This window comes from Urocampus carinirostris, chromosome 6 (genome assembly GCF_059441175.1).
Source record: "Urocampus carinirostris isolate Australia breed hairy pipefish chromosome 6, RoL_Ucar_1.0, whole genome shotgun sequence".
NCBI lineage: Eukaryota > Metazoa > Chordata > Actinopteri > Syngnathiformes > Syngnathidae > Urocampus > Urocampus carinirostris.
The window spans coordinates 25,913,713-25,941,145 of record NC_142354.1 but is presented as its reverse complement, the minus strand read 5'-3'; the positions used below and the strand labels follow the sequence as shown (position 1 = coordinate 25,941,145).

General features: G+C 39.0%; 1 protein-coding gene across 2 annotated transcripts in view; it reads right to left on the bottom strand.

Annotated features, from left to right (window-relative positions):
• Positions 1 to 27,433, bottom strand: part of sulf2a (sulfatase 2a) — a 115,650-nt gene that overhangs the window by 58,994 nt on the left and 29,223 nt on the right. The window contains exons 1-2 of one of the 2 annotated variants that reach the window (XM_088338466.1): positions 13,567 to 13,653; positions 9,400 to 9,450 (exon numbers count right to left, since the gene is read on the bottom strand). The gene's annotated coding sequence lies outside the window, so the exon portion shown is untranslated. Of the gene's footprint in view, positions 1 to 9,399; positions 9,451 to 13,566; positions 13,654 to 27,433 lie in introns of those variants that run through there. The other variant, XM_088338465.1, reaches the window with a different exon arrangement.

The following is a 27,433-nucleotide window of genomic DNA, read 5'->3' as shown; positions in this document are numbered from 1 at the left end:
TGTTTCAAAAATGTATCTGATTTTTCAATTATCTTATTTTTTCAAATCTATACTAAAATCTCAAGTATTACATTAAGTGGCCTCAAGGGGTACTAGTACACCCCCATTTGAGTACAACTGATCAAGAAAATAGTATTCTATTGACATTAATAAAGTGAATGCATACTGTAGTTTGTAGTATTATATGGAACCAATTGCAGTTATTTAACCGCAGTTCAAGCACCGCTGCCGCTAAAGCAACTGCTGTTACAAACGCAGCCACTAGCATAGCATTACCATTTTAATCGCTACTGTTAATTGCTATGGTTGCTAGTGTGGCTGCTAGCATTAGTGCTTTAGTCATAAACTACTGAAGGGTATTTGCAAAGTGTCTGTATAATTAAAATCTGTCATAATATGAAACAAATAAGCAGAAATATTTACATTTTATATTTTAAATAAATTAATATTTGGGAATAAGTGGTTTTCAAGTCATGTCTGCAACTTGGCTTTAACTACAATGCAATTGGACTTATGTTAATTGGATAAAGAGCATAGGAAAAAGCAGAAATAATATAAAAAATAAGCTTAACTTTTATCTGTTATGGAGTTTTAAAATTTTAGTCTGTGAACAAGCTAAGAAATGTAGGTATTTTTGGGACCAACATACATTCAGTGTTAAGGTCACATAATTGAAATTCTGGGAACACGTTAAATAATTTGGCATCAGCCTGTAATTTTTTTATTTATCATTACCACAATCTAATTAGCATCTGCAACGGGGGACTTCTCGTAATGGGTTTGGCTCGGCCATGATTACAACCGGCATCCATTCAATGCTCGCTGTCCTGCTGAATTATTCACAGAGGAAATCACCATGATGCCTGGAAGTTACAGATCAACAGCCAGAGAAGCGATCGCGGGAGAGAACGGAATAATTAATTTGAGGAAAACAAAAATTGGACCACCTCAATTGCATCAACTGCAATTGACCGTTTTATGGGTCGATGGTGGTCTGAAGTTTCATTGAGCATCATTTGAGCTTGTGTAAAAGTGGGGTGTGTCGTTTGAGGGGTCCTTAAAGAGTTGAGGGTAGAATATGTTTACTATGTGTTATATATCTATATTATATGTTCTATTATATCATTAAGTATATGCTAACAATGCTCAAGTGAGTTCTAAAAGCCCTTATAATTGTATTTACACCACGGCTATCTGCATTCATCTTACTTTGAGCAAAGCTGTTTGGGGCGTAATACATAATGTAGGGGGAATGAGGGGCGGGGTGGAATGGAGTGAAACTTCATGCTTGTCCCTGCGTTTTTTATTTTGTTTCTATTTGGTAGCGTAGCATTAAAATGGTGAAAGTAAGAAAATGCCTGTTTCAAGTAGAGTTCAAACGCTCACCCAAACCGCAAGAAAGATGAACAAAACCAAGAGTTTATTCAACCACTTAAAAGAAATGCGCGTACTTGCATGTGCAACATAAAGAGCTTGACCAAGGATGCAATTATGATACAAGCCGGAAGATGGCGACAGTGAGTAAAAAACGCTCCAAATTTCGTACAGCTCCTTCCTTTTGGAGCTAAGGACCGGTAAAGTGTAGGGGAGCGAGTTTGCTATTTGGGGCAAGTACTACTTTACTTTTGCTCACCACCCATTTGCTGTCCTAACCCCCTTTTTGCAGGACCTTTTGTCAAGGGATTAATGGGAGTTTTAGACACGCACAAACTGATCTTGCCCTCCCCTTTAGTAACCACACAAGAGGGGCAGATTGGAAGATGCAACCATAAAGGGACAAGTTCATATTACATACTTTTTTTTTTACTCCTAGGCTCCTTATATGTTTTTCCTTCAAAAAAGAAATCACCGCAAAGAATGATTAGAGGCTTTTCCGGCAAGAAATCTGTGAGCTGTATCGAAAGAGCAGGAGCTCAGCCACTCTGTATTTGAAAGAGTTTGTGATGGACCCTGAAATTAAACCTTATAGTGGGAGAGCACACCGTTGCAGGTTAGTATCCATCTCCCTGTGCTCTGCCAGCTGCCCAGAAATCCCATCTGTCCAATCCTGACCTGTGTCAAGAGACCACAGGGTGGCCTAAGTGGCGCGCAAAGGGGGTCCTTGGCATGTTGCCGGCCTCCGGATGACAGCAAGGCTGCCAGCAGCTTGCCAAACATCCCTTTAGGACTGTGGTGTTACAGTATTGATATACTATCGGGTTGCAGAGGCCTTGGCAGCCTTTTAATGAGCGCTCAGATTGATCAAGTGGTAATCATTCCATCTCCCTTTACTGCGTGAGCTTCTTATTCTGCTTTTCTGACACGTACCGGAGGACCGAGAATGGAAGTAATTGTGAATAAACGTTATTTTAATTTAAAACAATAACCAATCAACACACCCAAAGGGCAAACTAAGAAAAATAAATGAAGCACAAATTAATTAGCAGATTTTTTTCTGATGAATGCATAACCTTGTACAATATGAAGGGTTTATAGTGATTTTGCAGCTTTATTCGAATTCCGACTTTCTTTAGTACGGATGCTCCCCTACTTACGACCAATCGACTTGCGTAAATTGGTAGATAGATTTTTTTCGGGATGTCGAAAAATATCCGGACATTGCTGTAAGTTAGATTTTGTATTGTGTGCACCTTTTTCCGAGTAAAGGACATGACTGTAGTGCTTCTTTCCGCCGCTACCAGTGTGTAGTGGTGCTGTGAGAGGTCAACCAGCATCCACCCCGAAGAAGAAATCTGCTTCCTCTTTCTAGCTCGTGTCAAAACATACTGTAATGAATCTCCAATGCGCTAATATCTCGTGCATCTGTTCGATATCATTCGTGTGAAGTGTAAAGAAGAGGCGAACCGTGTCTTTTAAAATGAAAGTGGAATAAGAAAGCTTGTTGTGGCAAATACACTTGCAAATGTAGAATGGATTTGCATACATGTGGAAATTTAGAAAGACTTGCTTACGTTTGTGGGAAAAGGTCGGGTAGACATCCTTGAAGATACTCTTGGCAGACATTAAGTTTCCTTGAAGATAGCGTGCAAGGGACGGGACGCTCTGTACTTGATACGTGATACAGGACCGCCTTTTGGGGTGTACTCAATCGAAGCCTAATCGTCACTACCAGCTTTAAATACATTGTCATGTTCCTAGCTCTGTGAGATCTTTATTGACGCATCAATAAAGTGACATCTCCCTCCATAACGAAGCGGGCTCCTGTCTATTTCTTTTATCCACTTATGAGAAGACTTTCTCTCGATTATCGGACCTCCAATTTCTACAACAAGCTTGATGCAGTTGAGAAAATGGTTGGATGGTTGGTCCACTTTCTACCACAGAGGAGGAACTCTTGAAGCTCATACTCCAAAAGTATGTTGAATTTAACTTTATTTATCTTTATAGAGCTTTTATTTATCTTTATAGAGCTTATAGAGATTATGCAATCAGTACAAAACAATGCAGGTTACTTATTCAAGCCTTAAACATACTTAAATAAACCTTAAACATACGAAATATAGCACTGAGGTAACTTATGAACGATCGTCTGGAATATTTTTATCTAAATAAAAGCCACAAACAAAGAGACATATAAACAGCTACAATAGTGAGCAAAGATCAAGCAAACTGGAAATAGAGGGAGCGAGAAGGCTGATCATCTCGTTATTCCGCCTCACCTTCTTGCCCCTCTGTTCCAACTGCTATCCTACACGAGCTCACAACAGGACAACAGCAGAGACTCCCATTAGCCTTCCATTAGGCTGGTGTCAGAGAAGAGGCCAACTGTCACCCCTACTGTGGTTGCAATCATGACCCCCAACCAGACCCTGCACCCCTTCTGGGATGTACGTGCAGGGGAGGTAGCGGGACGGAGGCAGAAATGAAAAGCACTGTTGGGCTCTCTGGGGAGAGGACATTGTGATTACTTTTCTGTGTCCTTTCGAGCCAAAGCCGCCCGGGTTTCACAGCTGTGCTGTCGATTGGTCATGGCGAAATGAAACGCTCAAGTATGAAATGCTGCTGCTTTTCACGGATAGAAAAAGGTACATATTGGGATTTGGACCTCATCCGCATCTTCCACATATGCTCAACCCCCGAGCGACAAGTTGCCCCTCTCTTTCCACCTCACTTTCTGCGTGCCTGCTCACAATCTTTTCCCATTAAATAGGAAACAGCGGTGGCTTGATCGAGTTTGTCACCCCTGTGTCGTAATTAATGTCAGCACCGTAATAGTGCGATTAGCACACCTGTCGACAAGCTCTGCAACATCAACCCCCTGCACCTTAGACCAAAGCATACGATCACCTCCTATGCAAAATTAAACATCAGACAGAAGAGGAGATTTAGCAAGCTTTTATATCACCTAGACATTCATAGACACCTTAAACCGTTTACTGCAGGTCACTGTGAGCGAGGAGGTCAATCAGATTCATGAGAATAGCTCCGTGGGTGAACGTGTGTCCTCAACAGAGATTGTATAACACAGGGTCTTTGCTTCCCAGGCCCTGCTGTTAGAGGCATTAAAACTAAATAAGGACCCGAGTCCATCGGAGATGCATGTAAAACGGCCCATAAAATGATGGGTTAAGAAGACAAGGGAGGGATGGTGATACATTGCTAACGTTTTATCAACCACAGTGGACAGCAATGGTCAGCGTTGTTTATTTAGTTCCTTGTTAAACATGTCTTTAAAACCTATTTAGGCAATTACCCTAATCTTGCGTTGAGAGAGTAAAGGAGATGGAGGGACTGAGGGAATATCAGAAAACTGCAGGTGTGGGCCATATTGCAATATTAGTTTGTGAAGGACTTTAACGTGTCCATATTATTCTGTTCAGTGTTTTTGTGTAACCTGTAGTCATGGCATATTAATGCTACACTAAAAAATAACCTCTTTTTGTAAAGAATGCAGATTAAAAACAAGATAAATTGTCTACCAGTGCAGTAAGACAATTCATAATATTTTCAACTCAAAAAACGTTTGTGCCATTTGAGTATGTTAAAATACATGACATTTCTTTTTTTGTAGCGTAGAATTTCAAACTAAATATTTCTATTTGTGTTTTTTGTTTATTTTTTTATTCAATCATGTTGCAACAAAAATCACATAACAAAATGAACAAATCACCTGAAAAGAAAACGGGAATTACATTATAAAGCTTTAGGCTTTAATTTTGGATGCTTTTTTCTAACAATTATAAAAACAGATTAATAAACATAAACTTTTACACCATTATAACACCCTGCAACCCTACTGAGGATGTGGTGCAGATAATGGATGGATGGATCATTATAACAATTATTTGTCAATCCATTTAAAAATAATTGTTTGAATCACGATATATACAGTATTTAAAATTTTTTTACCCCGTCCTTCTCTTTATTCTCTAACAACAATATCATGTGTAAAACCTAAGACAAATAGGCATTCTCAGGTGAAAAAAAATCAAATCGGATGGGTTGTGTGCCAAATGTAAGGGCCCGTAGAGACCAAGTGAGAGCCTGTGCCCAGAGGCTGTTACCTCCATGATAAGTAGCAACACGAATGAATAAGCTGATTCAGAGCTTAAATCAACAGCTTTAAAAAGTAAAGAATACATTTTAGAAGTGTGGTTAGAGTAGAGTTAGTTATCGATTAGTGCAAGAATTATGAGTTTGATAGGTATTTCTGAAATAATAATTTCTTATGTTATTGTTATGCTATTACCATATTACGGTATTATGTTATTACCAGGTTATAATCATTAAAAGCAGGGTTAAAATAGGCTCAGTCAACCACTAAAACATCTGCCTTGTATAAGGACACTGAATCATTTACATGATATAATTATAGGCTAATTTTAAAATGAAGTTTGGAAAAATTGATTATGTTTTCGAAGATATCAGTGTCAATAATTTTTTAAGTCATTGAGACATAGGATATCCAACGAATTGCAATGACCCTTTGCCTATTTTTAGAACCGGACAGAGGGCTACTCAGGTGTTTTTTAGGGGCCTACCTAGTGACTGAATAGCATAGCTTCAGCGGCTAGCGTCACTTTAGCAGTTCGGGCCGAATATTGATTGATTGATGTATTTTTATTTGCATTTTTGCAAAACTACTTACATTTTGGAAACCCTATCTCTGGCACATTTTCGTTGTTTGAAATAAAACCACCCCAGTAGGCTTAGCTAGCTTACAATTAAACATGATGGAAAACGGTGCATTCCGAAAATATGAGTTATCAAAAAGTAATGATTTTTTTTTTGCACAATGCAAAAACTCTAACTGTCTCTTGCCAACCCCTACCTTGCCAATAACGAGGCAACGGGTGACACCGAAAACGAGCTGTACTCACTGTCAGACCCCAGGAGTCTGCCAAGGAGCCTCTCACTATGTGGGGCCACAGGTTGGCACACTCACCGGGGGTCTCGCTGGGCTGCCTATCCTGGGCATCGTGCCCGATGTTGACAAAGCTTGGTATCGCCTGCTGTCAGGCCATTATGTGTGCGCCATGCGGAAGGAATCAATTAGGCTGAGCTCACAACACAGCACTTTAATATTTGACTTCTAATCAGTGGAGCATGCAAGCAAGCTGGCACTTCCAGTCTTGCTGATGTAGAAAATGAGGGTCAGTAAAGGGATCGCCTGCTGCTCAAGAAACGTGCGTGGCATACATCAGGGAGGATGTAAGAAAAAGCCTCAAAAAACAAGCTGGTCTCAATGAAAAGAGCAAAAAAAAAATCACCTTTAGACTCTCACAAGATGTGAAAGTAAATCTCATCACCAACCCGCTGTAGGGAACGAGGCGAAATCAAATTTTCTGGCGAGCAAGCTGAGCCCGATGGAAGGGAAGGAAATTGATGAGGTGAGGTTACATACTTAAAATGAACTGCATTATATGATCTGAACACTAGCTGTTTCTTTACCATACTGTTAAAGGTCATTGCAATAGCAAAGAAGAGAACAGGAAAAAAACTGTAAGTGTCTCCTCATACAGGGGTAGCGAAGACCTCAAACAGAATAGCTTAACAAAGGCCTATCAGTCACCTGTCGACTCTTGGCAGTGTCACTGAGACCCAAACAATAATTCAAAGTTTGTCTTCGGGTCCATTTCACAGTGCCTAGTTTAAAGTGAAGAGAGCATAAAATGGCTAAAAACCTACCAAGACCTGGCCATCACTCTGAACATTTGACCCAAACAAGGAGAGTAATAATCAGAGAAGCAACCAAGAGTATTAAGGATTACATTGGAAGACCTGCAGGTATACACTTGAGGTGGGAAAATCTGTGCATATGGTAACTAACACTCGCACTCTGCATAAATATACCCTTGATGAAAGACTTTATGGAAAAAAGCCCTTTGTGAAAGAATACCATAAAAAGTCCTGTTTGGCATTTGCAAGAAGCCACATGGGTGACACAAAAAACATGTGGAACAAGGTGCTGTGGTCTGACCAAAATTGAACTCTATGGGCTGAATGCAAAGTGGTACGTTTGGTGTAAGAGTAACACTGCTGATCACCCTGAAAACACAGTCCCCACTGTCAAACATGGTGGCATCAGTATCATGCTCTGGCATTGTTTTTTTTCACCAGCAACTAGGACAATTGTTAAAAGTTTATGGGAAGATGGGTGGAGCCAAACACAGGGCGATTCTGGCAGAAATTCTGTTGGAGCCTGGAAGAGACCTACAAAGTTTACTTTCCAAAATAATAATGGCACTAAATATAAAGAAAAATCTACAATTGAATGGTTTAAAACTAACACTATAAAGGTGTTAAAATGGCTAGGGCAAAGTCTAGACCTCAATCATATCAAGCATTTTTGGAAATATCTGGACAATGCTGTGAACAATTACAATCAATTCTCAAGAAACTGTTATGTAAGGAAGAGTAGGCAAAGATTATTGTTTCAAGATCTACAAAACCTATAGAAAGATACCCAAAAAGTAGGTTGAACAAAGTACAAAATCAAAGGGGGTCAGCAATTTAGCAACACCTACTTTTCAATGTTTTCATTTGTAAGCACAATATGAAATGTTGAATAAATTTGGCTTCTTCTCACGATTGTGTCTCAAGACAGAAATATGCAATATACAAGGCAATGCTATTCCTTAAAAAACAGCAACAGATCCCGTCTGTATTTTTAATCACTGACAAAATAAACTGCTTGACTGTAATTATTTTATTAATTGAGATCAAATTCCTGCAAATAACTCCTCCGCTATGATTCAGGCTGAAGGGCTGAAATTTTTAAAATAATTAATTAATGTATACCATAGAAAAACAACCACGCCAGAACTTCAAATACTAATTTTAAGCGTGATAAATCGCTTGCTATCCTTGCTTGTTTAGATGAAAGTGAGTTTACAGCATCAAGCCTTGAACATTGAAGGCTATTTTTCCAGAGATTGGTTTAACAATCCTGACCCCTCTGAGCTTGCTCATTATTGCTCCTGTTTTTCTCTTTCTTTCTCTCTCTCTTTGTTTCTCTTAAAATCTTCAGATCTTTTCTTTTCACTCTCTCCTCGTCCCTTTCTAATTAGCACACAGCCTTGACAACCGGAGCAGGAAAATGTGCTGGGACCACTATACCACTATACCATCACAGCTGAGGAGCCAATGAGGGCTTTCCATTTTTTGTGCTTATCACAATGGGGCAAATAAAACAAGCAGACAAATCTAAGGCGCTAGGTCGCTTAGGGTGTTTATGACAAAAACACAAACAACAAATAAAAAAAATCCTGATATGAACTAAAATCTTCTTTACTGTTCCTCTCTTCAAAGGTATGACAAATTGACCGAAGAGGGAAAAATAATACGAGCTAGAATATATTCGTTTTGATGGTGTAACATCCTGAGACATTTACGAGACAATTCATTAGGTACGCCTGCACTCTCCTGGCTTATTTCCACAACACCAACGAAAACATTGCATCTCACTGACAGTGTAAATCTAAACTAGGCGTCATTACCTTATTAGATTGTGCAGGTTTGCCTAATGTTGTGCTGAGTGAGGACATAAGGATTGACTACTTCAAGCTGATGAATAATAAAACACTGACAGATTGCATTTGGTAGAGATCGCCGCTTTGCAATTACGCTTCAGTGATGCACACACTGCCTTGTACAAACAAACGGCATGCAAAATAAACAAGCATGAAAAGGAGAAGAAAAAAACAGTTGCACACAAATAATAAGATTTACAGTATTTAAGATGCAGGCACACTGAATACGGAAACCGTTTCAATTTACCCGGACAGAAGGGAGACAATGCAAATGTTTAGCTGCTTGTTTAATTGTACTGAGAAATCATTACTATTATTTGGTGTGGAATTTTGTGAGAGCAACCCATATAATATTTGGACTATTACTACTTCACAATAATAATTATTATATCTCTTTTCTTGCTCCCAGATATATAAATCCCCTTACCTTTCTAAAGAATGGGTGGAGCCGGACGTCCTCCTCTTTCCAAGTCACTCACTGTGAAGAAATCACAAAGTCCATGGTAGATGAGAAGTAGTCACATATAAAAATTTGTGTGTGCTATAGAGTCACTCAGACAAAAAGACATAATCATGACTTTTCAGTTTGTTTTTATCTGGTACTTCTTCCTCACCTCATCTGCGTCTAACAGTTTGGAATTTAGACATAATAATACAAAAAAAAAAGACTACTAATTTTTTAAAATAACTTTTTCAAAATGTTTTTTTCCAAAAACTGTGAACATGTCAACAGGTTGAACTGCCCAAAACACATATGGTCGTAATCAGGTCAACCAAAGTAAATTGAATAAATAAATAAATAAATAACACTAAAATGCCTGTTGCTATTTATCCGATTGCGTCCCTGCACGGAAACAAAATAAATTAAAAATGTATACTTTTAAGTTTTATTTTGTTTTTACTTGATTACATTTGGAACTTATTCTCATTTATAATAATAATAATAATAATAATTAAAAACCTTTTTAAGCTAAAGTTTTTACTTATTTCACAATTTTCTTACCTTTTCCCCAAAGCAAAATAAAAATAAAAATGGTTAAAAGACTCTTTTTAGGGAGCTTACCATCCATCCATATATACATATATAGATATATATATATATAAAAATCATAACTATTATTTGGTGTGGTCAGCTGGGCAGCACGGCGGCGCAGTGGTTAGCGCGTGTGCGGCACAGTTCTGAGGTCATGAGATCGAACCTCCTGTGTGGAGTTTGCATGTTCTGCCCGTGCTTGCGTGGGTTTTCCTCCGGGCACTCCGGTTTCCTCCCACATTCCAATGCATGTTAGGTTAATTGGCCGGTCCAAATTGTCCCTAGGTGTGAATGAGCGAGCGAATTGTCCGTCCCTGTGTGCCCTGCAATTGGCTGGCAACCAGTTCAGGGTGTCCCCTGCCCACTGCCCGAAGATAGCTGGGATGGGCCCCAGCACCCCCGCGACCCTACTGAGGATAAGCGGTGCAGCTAATGAGATGATATATATATATATATATATATATACTGGACTGTCTCAGAAAATTAGAATATTGTGATAAAGTTCTTTATTTTCTGTAATGCAATTAAAAAAACAAAAATGTCATACATTCTGGATTCATTACACATCAACTGAACTATTTCAAGCCTTTTATTATTTGAATATTGCTGAATTTGGCTTACAGCTTAAGAAAACTCAAAAATCCTATCTCAAAATATTAGAATATCATGAAAAAGTATACAAGTAGGCTATTCAACTAATCACCTGAATCATCTAATTAACTCGAAACACCTTGCAAGGGTTTCCTGAGCCTTAAAAACACTCAGCTTGGTTCAGTAAACTAAATCACAAGTATGGGGAAGACTGCTGATCTGTCTGCTGTCCAGAGGACCATCATTGATACCCTCCTGAAGGAGGGTAAGACACAAAAAGAAATTTCTCAAAGAGCAGGCTGTTCACAGAGTGCAGTTTCAAAGCATATCCACAAAAAGTCTGTTGGAAGGGAAAAATGTGGCCGGAAACGCTGCACAACCAAGAGAGATGACCGCAGCCTAAACAAAATTGTGAAGAAGAGCCGCTTCCAGAATTTGGGGGAGCTTCAAAGACAGTGGTCTGAAGCTGGAGTCCAGGTATCAAAAGCCACAGTTCACAGATGTGTCCGAGAAATGGGCTACAATAGCCGTATTCCCATGGTCAAGCCACTTCTGAACTCAAGACAACGGAAGAAGCGTCTGACTTGGGCTATGGAGAAGAAGCACTGGACAGTTGCAGAGTGGTCCAAAGTCCTCTTTTCAGACGAAAGCAAGTTTTGCATTTCATTTGGAAGTCAAGGCGCCAGAGTCTGGAGAAAGGCTGGAGAGGAGCAAAATCCAAGTTGCTTGAAATCCAGTGTGAAGTTCCCACAGTCAGCAATGGTTTGGGGAGCCATGTCAGCTGCTGGTGTTGGTCCACTGTGTTTCATCAAGTCCAGAGTAAATGCAACTGTGTACCAAGAGATTTTAGAGCACTACATGCTTCCATCTGCTGAAAAGCTCTATGGAGATGAGGATTTCATTTTCCAGCATGATCTGGCACCTGCCCACAGTGCCAAAACCACCAGTAACTGGTGCACTGACCATGGCATCACTGTCCTTGATTGGCCTGCTAATTCCCCTGACCTGAACCCCATCGAGAATTTGTGGGGTATAGTTATAAAGAAGATGAAAGACACCACACCTACAAAAGCAAATGAGTTGAAGGCCGCTATCGAAGCATCCTGGGCATCAATAACACCTCAGCAATGCCACAGGCTGATTGCCTCCATGCCACGCCGGATTGATGCAGTAATCCGTGCAAAAGGATTCCCAACCAAGTACTGAGTGCATCAATGGACATTTTCAAATGTTTGATTTAGTTTTGCTGTTATAAAATTATTTTTTTACTTGGTCTGAGGAAGTATTCTAATATTTTGAGATAGGATTTTTGAGTTTTTTTCAGCTGTAAGCCAAAATCAGCAATATTCAAATAATAAAAGGCTTGAAATAGTTCAGTTGATGTGTAATGAATCCAGAATGTATGACATTTTTGTTTTTTTAATTGCATTACAGAAAATAAAAAACTTTATCACAATATTCTAATTTTCTGAGACAGTCCAGTATATATATGGGCAGCACGGCGGCGCAGTGGTTAGCGCGTGTGTGGCACAGTTCTAAGGTCTTGGGAACCTCCTGTGTGGGTTCAAATCCAGCTACAGGACTTCCTGTGCGGAGTTTGTATGTTCTCCCCGTGCTTGCGTGGGCTTCCACCGGGCACTCCGGTTTCCTCCCACATTCCAAAGACATGCATTTCAGGTGGATTGGCCGGTCCAAATTGTCCCTAGGTGTGAATGAGCGAGTTGTCAGTCCCTGTGTGCCCTGGGATTGGCTGGCAACCAGTTTGGGTGTCCCCTGCCCACTGCCTGATGATTGCTGGGATGGGCTCCAGCACCCCCACGACCCTACTGTGGATAAGCGGTGCAGCTAATGAGATGAGATGAAATATATATATATATATATATATATATATATATATATATATATATATATATATATATATATATATAGTCCGCCTTGTAAAGTAAAAAGAAAAAAATATTGACATGATCAGAAGTACTTAATATTGCAGATTACATTATTGCAATCTTTTCAAACTTGATCAAAATCATTCTTTAAAATTGGATGCCAACTAGACATGAAAACGTTACTTGGAATGTGTATTGATTTGCTTTTTATATATATTTTTTCTCAAATCAACCCATCCATTATCTGCACCGTTTATCCTCAGTAGGGTCGCGGGGGTGCTAGAGCCCATCCCAGCTGTCTTCGGGCAGTCCCAGGGCACACAATGAAAGACAACTCACTCACTCATTCACAATTTAAACTGGCCAATTAACCTGACATGTATGTTTTTAGAATGTGGGAGGAAACGGGAGTGCCCGGAGTAAACCCACGCAAGCTCGTGGATAACATGCAGGTTCGACCTCATGACCTCAGAACTGTGCCGCGGACGTGCTAACCACTCAGCCGCCTGGCTGCCTTCTCAAATGTAGTTTACGTTTAAAAAGCAGAAATGCAGAATTGAAATGGATGTTTTATTTATCAGGTGAAAAACTCTTTCAAAGCTACGGCCCTGCGTAGAAAAGCAAAAAAGTTGCCTCAGGACAAAAACTGTGATTCTCAGTCGCTTCAGTTAATTAATGTCAGCATTCATGACTGTTTTACTGAATAACAAACAAATGCATGCTAATAATAGTAAGTACATTTCGCTGTATTACCCCCACTGCTTTCATATCTCCAGTGAACTCAAGTTGTGAACTTGTAAGCTCCAAGCAAAGACATGTTGACAGGAGCGGTCTGATCTCTGTTCCGTTTGGACAGGTGTCAGCGTCTAAAGTGAGAGAATCCCAACCTACCCTTAATTGCGCCATAACACTTCCTTTTCTGGTTTTGCACAATGTATAGATATGGACACACAAAGCCATGTGGTATGTATAGCAGAGCTAAGAATATGCCTGAGACCAGCTCACATATACTGCATGTCCCAGCCAGCACACGTCCCTCATACCAGCTGCTCACTTTGTGGTATGGTTCTTCCAAAGCACTCACAGGCATCAAAGAGAGGTGATCGGACACCTGTGCCTGCCAATCTGTTCGTCTGTCCATCCGAAGCAAGAAAACACTATACGAGAGTTGGCTTCTGTCGTAGCTTGCTTTGTTCTGCGGCTCTTATTTCTGGATTGGGGACACAAGAACGAGGACAGCTGGAGTCCAGTGTTGGGAGTAACACGTTACAAAGGAATACGTTAATGGAACGCAATTACTTATTTTGGTAACGAGCACCGTAATGAGTTATTAATAAAATGTTGAAAAGAAACTGTTGTAACAACAGGGTGCATTACTGCGCGGGTCACGGATTACAATATTTTCTATTCTTTAACAATTCCTTCTTTGCTCTTGAAGTAACAAATGACCCACAAAGCGCCAGCAACACAACGTTGAACACAATTTTGAACATTATGTTCGTACAGAATACAACTGAATAGAGTTATGATGGCGTCGTCTTAAGCGCAGAATACAAGGATGCATAATTTATCCCTACAGATATTCTCTCAACCAAATATACTTGCATTCGAACAGTATGTCAAGATCTGGTACACCACTTTCCCCCAGAGGGCACCAACCAGGTCCATTTGCACTGTCATTGCTACTTCTGGTTTTGTTTCTGTTTGTAGTTTCTTGGCAGGACATTTTGTTAGTAATTAAGTGTCCTCCTTTTTGGTTGCTACTTTGTTTCTTTGCATTTCAATATCCGTTTTGGTTTTTGTTTCTGGTTTGGGTCATGTCAGGTTTGCACGTTGTATTAGGGTTGGGTACCAGTGGTTTGTTTACTACTTTGTACAGGGATCAGAATGGAGATTTTCATTTTCAGCTGAAATAGCCAGCGTCCAGGAATAAACCAGGGCGGCAGCTTGTGCGACAATGCGGCCAATTTTTCTAACGGCCGCCAGGGTGCGCCAGAGCAATAAAGGAAAGAGTGAGACAGTCGGATTTTGAATTTGTTTGCTACGCAAGAGAAAAAGTGAAAAAGTCGGAATGCCTTTGGGGTTCAAAAACAGCGGAAATCCGCGGATCCGCAGAAAATTCTGATCCCTGTTTGTAGTTACTTTATTTATTAAATGTCATCATTATTTTGAACACACCTGCTTCCTCCACTTGGGTCCACCCTACAAAACACAACATAATGACCCAACCACCAAAGGACCCATCAAGAGGCTTGCAAATCCTTGTCCCTCTTGGTTTCCTAGCTCGGTGCCCAGGAGAGAGCTACTCGGCCGCTCCTGGTTTCCTGTCTTGGGGGCCAGGGGCAAGGTCATTCAGGAGTCCCATTCCTATTGATGCAGCCCCTTTAAATGTTTTTTTTTCAGTTTATTTTTATTTATTTTGGGGGCGGGGGTAGGGGGAATAGGGCTTCTATTATTCGGCCCTTTTAAGCCCATTTCGTTATTAAATGCCATTCTTATTTCAAACACCCCTGCCCCCACTACCTGTTCCCGACATGGGTCAACCCCCAAATACCGTGACACTGTATTTATAATTGTAAAATAAAATACTGGAGGGTTAGATTATATGCCCAAATAAGGTTGTGTGTCACCAGTAGCAATTGGTAGGCAGCCTGTGGGTAGGGGGCGTGGCTTCTAAATAAAAAAAAACAAAAACAAATGTATTTGTAAAGCTTTTTACAGGCAATAAATTGCAACTCAAAGTGCTGTATAAAACCATTCATGGTACAATAGTACAAAAAAAATTACCCACGTAAGCCCCACCCAGCAACCCGAACTACGTCATATACACACACACACACACACACACACACACACACACACACACACACACACACACACACACACACACACACACACACACACACACACACACACACACACACACACACACACACACAACACACACACACACACACACACACACACGTTAAGATACAATGAAAACAAAACAAATAATGATAGAAATAAAATATGATTATGGCAAGGCACAGACCAACCACTACACGGGAACAACAAAATCAATGGGGCAAACATGAGCACAGAATTTACGATAAAAGAGTGCTGAATTTTGGTCTTTTTCATTCGTAAAATTTTTGCATTACACCATGATTTGTCCATTTCCCAGAAACAAAGATGAAAATTTTGGAGTGGTTTGGAGAAAAAAGACAAAATGGTTATGGAATGTTTCAGCTGTCTTAGTTTGCAAGCTCTCCAGATTGCTAAGGCATAGAAGTATGAGGAGTTCACCACTTCCACAGATTGGAGAAAGTATTTTCTTCTATTTGTTTTATCATGTGGCAATTTTTAAGCAATCGTAGGGTGTCGGCTTCAATTCAATTCAAGTCAAGTCACATTTATTTATATAGCCCTTAATCACAAAATTGTCTCAAAGGACTGCACAGATTACAATTACACAATTACCTGATCGTAAACCAAGTTTATACAGCTATTTGTAACTACTTTTAGAGTAACACACAACTTTCAGGTATGAGTAATCTGGTGGGTAACGCAATTACCTTTTAAAGGAAGTAACTATTTACTGTAACTAATTATTTTTTTTCAGTAACACGCCCAAAAACTGCCGGGGTCATCGTACATTCAGACAGGATTATTTGGCCCAACGGAGGCATTAGCATTACCATGTACATGCCAGCTCTCATCAAAGATACACTTTTTATTCGTTTCGTGACAAAGGAGTGACAGAATGAATATAAATAGGAAGGGAGGGGAAGGAGGGGTAAAGGATTGAAAGCGGCTGTGGGGAACACCGTTGTCTGACAAGCATGACAACAGAGGCAAAATGCGACACCTGGCCTTGTCCTTGATGTGAATAAGAGCTCGATACATCAAAAAGTCATAGGGGAGATGGATGGCTATTACGCAGGGGGAAGAAAATGAGGAGAAAGTGGCTATTTTTAGCAGCAGTGTAAAAAGATGGGAAGGGTTCAGGTAATATTTCCCCTAAATGTAGAAACCCTGCTCGGTGAGTCTTAATATTTTATATGGAGCAATAAAGTTACCGTCATTTTATATAGTGAGTAGGGCACGGACGATTAATCGGCTTTCGATTATAATCAGTCGTTAATGCTATTTCAAACATGGGCCAGAGACAAATCGTTTTATGACATTTTGAGAAAAAGAAAACGTTTTTATAGACGTTGTGAAAGGACCCCAAATGCACCGTTTTGCTTGTGTAGCATTAGCAACCAAGTAACAATTACCGTACTTATTGGTGTCCGATTTATCATCAGATGCACTTTAGACTTGTTTCCCATCCATCCATTATTTGCACCGCATATCCTCAGTAAGATCGCGAGGGTGCTGGAGCCCATCCCTGCTATCTTCGGCCAGTGGGCAGGGGACACCCTGAACTGGTTGCCAGACAGTCGCAGGGCACACAGACACCCGCTCATTCCCGCCTAGGGAAAATTTGGACCGACCAATTAACCTAACATGCATGTATTTGGAATGTAGCCCAGAGGAAAACCACACAGGCACAGGGAGAACATGCAAACTATGCACAGGAAGGCTGGTAGCTAGATTTGATCCCGTGACCTCAGAACTGTGCCGCAGACACGCTTACCACTCATCCGCCGTGCCTCCCCTGACTGGTTTCCCTCGTGAACTTTTTTTGCGTTTATCTATGTATATCAGTATGACTTTCTGTTCTCTCCATTCCCTAACATTCGTCTCTGGCACTGTGACTAAATATAGTATGATAATTATATACGATCTAATGCCTTTTTTATGTCATCTATATCACCGGTGGTCTAGTGGTTGAGATTCTGCACAGTCACCGCCTTGACTTTTTCTTTTCCCGTTGCATCCAATGAGATCAGCAATATTTTTCAACTGATCAAACATTGCTCAAATACAGTGTAATAACATAATAATATACTGTACTATGTAAAACCATGTGTATAATGTGCACCCAAACTTTGATTTCTTTTTAGATAAAACAAAATGTGTTGCACACAAATACATACGGTATGTATGTCTTTTATGACTCTCATTAGGAGTTTATCATAAAACAAAACACACATGAAGTATATCGTTGCTGTCATATGAAATACACTTATCTCCTAAATGTTTTATGAGGATCAAAGCTACACTAATATACCGCAAAAAAATGAATTTGATTTTGATTTGAATTTGTTTTTTTGGTTTATCTGAAATCACCAATACATTTAATTTTGACAGATATAGATAATTATTACTCATTAAATGAACAGGGTTGGGTTTTGGATTACTCCAATACCAAAATATGGTATTGGAGTAATTACTTCAATACCAAATATGCTAATAAAAGACAAACGAAACTAAATATGAATAAAATTACAAAATTTTGTGCAGGCTTGGGGAGTAACGGAATACATGGAACGGCAAAAATGATGTTGGCAAGCTGTTTGGATTTATTTTCATTTTGTTTCTGTCGCATTTTATGTTAGTTTTGCCAGAGATCAAAGAGATCAAAGCCAGGAGAGAAAGCTTACCACGTTTTGTGAGTCATAAATGTATTCATATTTAGTTTATTTTGTCTTTTATTATCATATTTGGTATTGGAGTAATCCAAAAGTATGGGAAAGTAATCAACTGAAAGTAACCCTACTCAACCCTGTAAATGAATGTATAAACCGTTGAGGGATAATTTACATAATTACAAACTTTGTGAAAGGACCTTGAAAACCCCAATCTGCTTGTGTAGCATTGGCAACTAGCAAGTAACAAGCATGTGTATCTTTTGAAATGTATAATAACGCGCATTATGAGAATACAGTCCTATCAAATCTGAGACACAGGAAGCTTTAGAAATCCTTACTCTCTATACAAACCATCTAATAAACCATTTAGGGACTATATAAATAATGAAAACATCATATCAAAAACACTCCGCCCCCAACCGTATAAGGTATGCAGACAATATTTTTTCAGAATGGATAAAAAGAAATCTTAGATTTTGAAAATGTATTTGTCGTAGCATCTAACACCATTTCTGGATCGTTTTTAGGTTGAAAGTTTTTAGACAATGTTATACGGCAAATTATGTCAATGCACCACAATAAATCAATGAACAATCAACATTGTCAACGAGAAAATAAAGATTACTGAATATTTTTTCGTCTGAGAGATTTTCATATTTTGTAATTTTCTAAGACTGGGGCAGTAAACTTCCTTAGATTAGTATATATATGTACAGACAGTTCGAAAGGGCACCATTTCCTGTGGTCTGTCTTGGGTAAGTACAGGCTGGTGGCGCCTATCCCTCTAAAGGCCAAAATATATTTGTAAATAATTTGGCAGTAATTCAACATTTATTCATTTTTTTGTTTGTCTAAATCCATAATCAGCATTAGAAAAAAATCCATAGGAGTTTGTCCCTAGTAACGAAAAGAGAAAATTTTGAACCAATACTGCAAAATAGAGAAGGGTAAGGTTTTATGTACAGGAACTACAGTGGAAGGGATAGGGGAAAACGGGACTTGTATTATTAATAAATTTCATTCTTTTTTACAGAGTTACACCATTATTCTGTGGGGGTTGTCATGCAATGACATCAAAACGATTCAATAATGTGAAAAAAAGCTTCCGGATACCCCGACGAATGGGATGGGCTGCAACGGATCTCCGCATCCGCTCATGTTGATCTTGGATGAATTTTGTCTCGGAGGATAAACTGGCGGCATCCCCGATGGTCTTCTCTTTGATTGTCTGCCTTATCCTCATCTGGTAGGCGTCTGATTGATTTCAGTGGGCTGGAACCCCTGGACTGCCCCTATTGATCCCCCATCTTGAAGGCTCTCTCTTTTCCAATTAAGAGTTCACTTAGCTGCCACTATAGAATACCCCTAATGAATGCCAAGTCCCTGCCAACACCTTGATGTTACTCTTGCTAGGCTGCCTGTTTCACTTCCTTCCCCATTTCTTCTCAATTATCCTGCATTCATTCTATCTGTGCAATGCCTTTTGAAAAAACTAGCTGCTATTTGTGAAGAGGTGTTTGCTTTCACTGCAGACAGAAAAGTACTCTCATTATATATAAAAAAAACACACACACACACACAGATTATTTCCTATACTAGACTGAGAATCAATCTCTCCACCAGCAGCCAGATTTCAGGGATAAAAGCGATTTGAAGTATTTCAGCATGACTGTCACACAAAGAAATAATTACACAAAATAAAGTTGGTGAAGCGGCAAAACCAAGTTCTTATTTCTGTTTATGAGTTGAGTTAACTTGGGAACAGAACAAACAATGTCTGACTCTAATTGGATTTAATTGGCGTGTCTGAAAAAAATCCCCTCAGTTTGCAGTTCAAAAGCAGGTCACTTGTACCCCCGATGCATAAGGTTTTAAACCTGTAGTCACGCTGCTTCGGCAGAAAGAGAAAATCCAATTTCAGAGATCTGTAATTCCATAAACCTTATTACGGCAACACAATGGTTGCTGCACCCCCGAGGCACGAGGGCGGGGTGCCGGCTGGGAAGAGATCGTGCATGCTGGAGTTGCGAATGTGCTCAGCGGAGGGCACGGACAGGGTGACGGACGCAGAAATTGAATTTAAGGATGTTGGAGAGCGGAAAATAAGAAAAAGGGAAAAAAGAAACTCTGTTTTGGCACACTACAATAAAAATAAGGAGTATCGGTATACAGTGAGTTTTGGGATAAGGAGGGATGCAATAACTGAATAAGCATTTAATTGACTTTTTTATTCTATTACTGAAAGTGTACTATTAGAAAACAATTCATCACTTGCATTAATCTAGATTTTGAGACTGGAAGGTTGTCGTTGTGTCAAGATCTGAGTGATGACTTATGTTAATTGTTGATGTTGACTGTGTATTTTCTGTTGATGTCTTTGCAATATCCATTATATTCCTATTTAATGGGAATTACGTCATGGCATTGTAATGGTGGTCTGTGTAGCCCTTGGAAACTTTGTGTGATTAAGGACTATACAAATTAATAAGACATGACTTCTAAAAGAGGAATATTGTACTCATAACAGTATGTATTTAATCACAAACTGTATTTAGGTTGGATGCTTTTTACCAACTTTGTTTTTAAATCAGGAAAGAAGTACCTGAATACTCTACATTGCATTGAGGATTAATAACTACTGTATTTAAAATACTATGTGTATTAAACTCTCTGGTGCTCCAGGGTGGCTCCCTGGTGCTTTTTTTTTTTTTTTTTAATTGATAATGGAAAAATAAATGCTTTCGGACCCAAACATTCTTAACATTTTACCATAAATATAGATGGATACAGTACTGTATGTGTTTCCTTCCTTATAAGGCTTACATAAGACTTACTTTTTTTGCGGCGACAGACATTTTTTTGGGTCTATTTTGGCTCTTTCAACATTTTGTGTTGCCTGCCCCTGCCACGTGGTAAGAGGTAAGATCGAGTATCTCTGTGCATGTTTTTGCATTTCACAATACATATTATTTTTAAAAGATATCTTTTTCAGGTTTATGTGTAATATACAAAAATGCTAATCAAATCAAATAATCCTCATCCCTATATTATATTCCCCTGCTTCTGATTGAACAGCAAAGCTCTCATGTTTAAATTAGCCAGTGGCAGCCAATGATGTCCTCGCGCAAGAGCCGTTCATTAGCAGTCTCCACACAATGGCAAAGCCACAAAAACAGCGGGATTCGACCCAGGCAATTGCCAGCCCTGAGCTCAAGGTGGCCCCGGGAGACGGCTGACATTGGCCCTTGTCAATGACACAACTGGAAACATTGCTTTGCAGAGTCGGAATGTGGCACTCTTCCTAATGGGGCCCCCACTAGCAGGCTCGTTATCAAACACACACAAAACAATACCAACCACACATGGAACACACAAAGGAAAGCAGCAGGAATATAGGCAAAGTTGAGTTGAGGTAATGTACGGGCAGTTTTTTAATATCAATGGAAAATTGCATAGGAATATATCCATTCCTTTTCTTCTGCTTATAGTATATTACATGTGCAGAAAAATGACAGCTTGAAATGGTGAAACAAATGAATAAAATATTAGCAACAACATCCATGCACATATTTTGGTTTATAATATAACCCAGTTTGGGTCATGAGTGGGCCAATCCACTACTTAAATCAAATTGTATACAACATACAAATTTGTACACAAAAAACCTTCCAAAAAATGTTTTCTTCCAAAAACACTATAGTCTTTTTAACTTGGGTGAACAAGTCCATTTTCTTTTAAATAGCACACTACATTTGAGTTGTTTTGTCCTTAAACCAAAAAACCCTTACCAAATTGTGGTCATCTTCATTATATTAAAAGAAAATAATGAAATAATTAATTTTCAATAGGTAATTTTGTTTAGAAGTTGTACAAAAAATGGTATTAAAACATCGCCACTTAAATTGGCCTTTTAATTTAATGCGAAAAATACGGTAAGTCACATTGTCCTGAGAAACCCATCAGATTGGGTAGCTACATAAAAAAAAAAAAAAAAAAAAGAAGAAAGCTGCATCAAATTGATCCAAGAACTGGATTGATGAATTTTCGACCCAATTCTGGTTATTCTTAAATAAAAAAGTCAGCTCCTTATAAAATTAATTTATGAACAAAATCTAAATCGTCACCATTATTAACAGGCTTTCCGACTTTTTGTTTTCAGATGCTGCATTTTCTTGCATCCTTCCACACTCAAGTATACTAGTATCTATTGTTTAAGCTCAATGGGGTATGTTTTCCCCAAATCGAGAACATTTAATCCGCTTTTCTCACATCCCACCACATCTTCAGAACATAGCGCATGCCTCGCCGCCTACCGTTGTGTGAGTGCTCGCGATGAATGTTTCACAAAAATCCCATCAGCGAACTGAAGCGTGTCTGCCGCATTAACACGCACCTGAGAAAACTTGCAGACACTTGAGGACACCAGCTCATTAGATGGTGGCCGAGACACGATTAAAATACTCGATAAAACGCTTCAAATCCATATACGACACTCAAACTTTCCCGATAAAGATAATTACACTAGTGATTATGGAAATATGATTTTTCTTATCCGGCGGGATCGCTGAGGAGGGAGGGATCCTAACCTCCCACTCTCTGCCTGTAGCAAGTTAAGATTCCCATAAGTTATTCGCAACTGCGACAAAACTGCAGCAAAAGGTCACAGATGACCTGGGGATTTGAAATCTGATTGTGGCGAGACTGCGATATAAAATATGGTCATATTACGAGGGTTTAGTATCTTGCGATTTAATGATGGTGTGTCTCATGAGACTTAAAGAGCAGTGACTTCTTTCAAAGGGCTAACTGTGTCTCGCTACAGTCGCCCGTGAGGCACCTGCACTACTGCAGCTTAGAACAAATCCAAAGAAATGATTGCCATCCTGATTGTTCTTACACACCGCCTACCCATGCTGGAATTAAATTACACACGCACGTACACAATGTCAGTGCAAATGCATTCCTGGAACACGATTATTTTTCTCAGTAACGAGTGCTGTAATCCATTATTGATGAAAAATTTGTTCTTCAACTGTCGTTACAACATGGTGCTATGGTTAAAAGCAGATCGCTAATCACAGCAACGTCTACTGCAAATCGAGTGTATGTTTCGCTTGTGAAGTAACATACGACCCTATTTTCGCCAGCAACAAATCACTGCATACAACAAATTAGCAAGGCTGGGATTTTTATATCCTTTTACAAAATATAACTGAATACAGTTACGGTGGTGCCGTCTCAAGCAGAGTACAAGGACACGTGATTTGGCCCTACTGATATTCTTCCTACCGTATATACTCGCACGTGAGCCGACAAACGAGATCTCGTTGCTTCGAGATTACGTCATTGTTGTGGTGCTTGTCGGCGAGGGAAGGTTAAGTATGCATACCTGTCAACCTGTATGTTTTTGCCGTACAAAGTGCGTTTATTATGGATTTTAAGACGTGTACGACGTACAAGAAAAACGCAAATTTGTCAATGATGGGTAGCATCCGGTAGACACAGACTATCACGAAAATAGCAAATCAATCAAGTCAAACGAGTTTGAGTTGTGTAGTAAAAGTCCGTCTCTTTTTAGAGAACCAGCTTTTTCGGCTCAACTCATCAAAGAGAGCTGGTTCTCAAACGGCTCACTTGCTTTGATGCATTATATTACAAATTATTATGTTGTATAAAGATGTTTAGAAAAAAAGGAAGTATAAAAGGAGAAAAAGAAAAAAGACAGGTTTGTGGTTATCCCTTTAATCAGTATATTACCAACAATAATTTAATGCAGAAAATTAATTCATAATTTGAATAAGAAAATGTATTATTCTACTTAATTATATTTGCATGTATTTTTTCCTTCTACAGTGAACGTCCAAGCGACTTCATTCAACTTTATTTAATAATAAACCTCATTCATGTCGAGCATATTAGTGTCTCACAACAAAATGTCCATTTACAATATATATGAAATAAGGAAACACATGTACAATATAACATATTAAACTACATAAATACACACGTTTGAAAAAAAAATATGCTGTAAGATTTTTTTTGTATTTTGTAAGGGAAAATACGACAGTTTGTAAGGGCGTGGAGCCCTGGAGGTTGACAGGTATGAGTATGCCTCCGAAAAAACAGTTAGTATTAGGAGAAAATCAACACAAAATTGGTAATTTCTTCAGTGTCAGTAATGAGTCGAAACATAATGAAGAAAATGATAACAACGGCAATAATTCCGTCACGAAAAAAAACAGCAGAGAATTTCTTCGGAAGATCGCGGAGACAAGGAAAACACGTGTGTTGAAGCAAACGATTCGACAAAAGAAAATGAACAAAATAATATAGATTAATATAATTATTTCAGCAATATTATTTTGTATAATGTAAAGTATTGTTGTGAACTGAAAAATCTTGAAGTGATTTGTATTACCAATAAACTGTGATGATTAAAACTGAATGAATATATAGATTTATATTATATACTTGTCAACCGCGATAACACTAAATTTTGGGGACCCATAGGTCTCTGTTGGGACCCATAGATTTTTGGGCATGCGAGTCCCGGGACCCATCACTTTTCACAGGTAAAATAAACACTGGTGAGAATTTACGGTAATTTGTAACATTATAGTTACTTTCAGAGTACTATACTACTTTTGGGTGACAGTAATCTGGGGGGATTAAGGCAATCACCTTTTAAATGAAGTAACTAGTAATTGTAGCTAATAACTTTTTTAGGTGACGTGCCTAAAACTGCCCGTGAGGCTCCTACCCTACTGCAGTTTAGCCAAATCCAGAGAAATTATTGCAATTCTGATTGTTTTAACACACGAGCCGACCCAAGCTGGAATTAAAGTACCGTATTTTCCGCACTATAAGGCGCACCGGGTTATACGGCGCACCCCCACAAAATAGTTTTGGTTCTATATTTTCTATACATAAGGCGCACCGGATTATAAGGCGCTACAATGGGAACGTCGACAAAACAGTCAGATAGTTTAGTCAAACTTATTACCCCCTTAACATTCCGAAAGCTTGCAAAGAAGCAAATACGTGTCTCAGACATGTACGGAAACAGTGTCTGTACGATGTCACCCATCACTCAAATGCATCGTTCCAAATATCATTCGGAAGGTTAAAGTCTTGGGATTCAAGAAATGCCAAACATTTCTTAGTTTCCATTTTATTTTTTGCTGGCAACTGTGTGGACAGCAAAGAAAGAATTGTGTTGTGCAGGGAAACGGGGTTCTTTACTGTGCATATGACAATAAACACTTTGAATTGAATTTAGTTTAAAAATAGACTCATCACAGAAACATCAAGATCGTTCTAAAACAAGATACCAGTAAAATATAAAGCCGCATAGCTCACCTAAGTTCTCTTGCAGCCATCACGTTCAATAATGATACGTAACCATGGTCTTCTTACAACCGTGAGTGTAGTAAATCCAGGAGAGTAAAATATTTACAAATACAGAATAGTAAAAAATGTTTTTTCTATGCCGTAGTGCAACCCAACGTGTGATTCACAATTATCTTTTTCAGCCAATTGCAGGCTTTGTTTCGCCCCTTTAGCCTATGCGAGCCTGTAAATGATAAAAAGGATCCGCCCCCTTTACCTCCGAATAACTTTAGCCAATAGTGACTGATTCAAATGATGATTGACACATTGGTTAGGAAATGAAACGCCGGTCTATAAATCCCATTATACACCGCGGACTACTTCGCCTTTGGGGGAAAATCTAGTCGGCGGCTGCTTGCCTTAGTTGCAAGACTTTGCGACTTAATATTGATCCATATATAAGGCGCACTGTATTATAAGGCGCATGGTCAGCTTTTGAAAAAAATAAAGGCTTTTAGGTGCGCCTTATAGTGCGGAAAATACGGTACACATACACGTACAAGCTGCGCAGTATTTGCTCTTGTTGGAATGGGAGAGTGTGCGAGCTGTCATCAAAAGAGCCCCTCCGCTATACTATCATTAGCGCCGCAGCGTTGAGATTTACACACTGATCTCCTGATGCTGTTTCACCGCATGGCAAGTAAACTGCAGATCTCACTGGTACAAATAAGAGAAGGGCGATTCAAGGTGCTTTTAATGATAGATAATGAATGCATAAACATGATTCCCTACTTTAGTAGTAAAATGCTGTGAAATGAAATATAGAATCGTTCATTACTTCTTGTTATATCTGCAGATTACTGCAAATAGTCAGACAAAACCAAGTCCTTAAAACATTGCATTTTCAGTATCTCATGAACCATCTATGCACACTCAAGGAACAAAATTGCCCTATTAGCAGAAAAATTGCGCACATTTTACTTATTGGTGTCACATATAAAAATGTATCTCTATAATATTATTCTGTAAAAAAACAGGATTATTCTCTAGAAAATGGATTTTGAAAATATATGTTTGAGCATGAAAGCAACGATACTTTTAATATTGACAGATTTCAAAATGATTTGTGTAGTAGTTGACCACTAGATGTCGCTATATTGTGTGGTGCAACCAAAGCACAAAGAGCTATACACACTACGGAGACCCAAAGTGACCAAACATTTTACTGTTTTTCTACAATACCCTTAGCAGCAAGATGGCAGATAATTATGTCATAACCCCTTTTAGCTAAGGCTTGTGTTATGTAAAATAAATATCAAATTCTTCACGTGTGAGTATTTTAAAAAAATTATGTTCATATGGTAATCAATTTATTTTTTATATTATATTATATATTATTATCCATCCATTCATTATCTGCACTGCTTATCCTCAGTAAGGTGCTGGAGCCCATCCCAGCTGTCTATGGGCAGTGGGCATGGGACACTCTGAACTGGTTGTCAGCCAATCGCAGTGCACACAAAGACAGATGACTCACTCGCTCACTTACACCTAGGGACAATTTGGACAGGCCAATTAACCTGACATGCATGTTTTTGCAATGTGGGAGGAAACTGGAGTGCCCTGAATAGAGAGAGAACATGCAAACTCTGCACAGGAAGGCTGGTAGACCCATGATCTCAGAACTGTGATTCTCAGCTGCCATGCTGCCCTTTAGGATAATATATCATTCATACTTATTTTTAATTTAATATTATTTAACCTTTTAATGAAGGGTTTTCATCACTAGGAGGCGTTAATAATACAAATGTACCCTAAAATAACTCTTGAATAACTTGAATAATCATTGAGGGACAATTTACATCATGGGTGTCAAACCCATTTTAACTCGGGGGCCACAAAATAGAAAAAACACTCTCTCAGCGAGTAAATTAGAGAGAAAGAAAATAGAGAGAGATACCTATGGCTCGCGAGCTATATGTGGCTGTTTTCATGAGTATATATGCCTCGAAGATATAACTCTTTTTTAAAAAAGTATTTTGCAAATGTCATCTAAAGCGTTGCAATTTTTATGATCACTGAGTCGAGCCTAGACCGCAC